We start from the raw sequence: 313 nt of genomic DNA on the forward strand, positions 1-313 counted from the left end.
CATTATTAACATTGTAATGTACGTTGGCGCAATATTTTAGATAATTCCATTAATAAAACTTTTAATGTATATTGACAAAATTATTAATTAATTAATATATTTTTTTTGTAAAACTACCAATACATTAATTATAACTTTTAAAATATATTTTTAATAAAATAACAATTATGATTATTACAGAATTTTTTATTTTGATGACTTACTATTGAAAATTTAATATATTCTATTGGTATATAAGTTATTAAAATTATTAAATTCATTTATAAATTCTAATTAATTAATAATTTTTTTATTTATTTTAATTGTTTATTTA

Source organism: Arachis duranensis, chromosome 5, assembly GCF_000817695.3.
Source record: "Arachis duranensis cultivar V14167 chromosome 5, aradu.V14167.gnm2.J7QH, whole genome shotgun sequence".
In the NCBI taxonomy this organism is placed as follows: Eukaryota; Viridiplantae; Streptophyta; class Magnoliopsida; order Fabales; family Fabaceae; genus Arachis; species Arachis duranensis.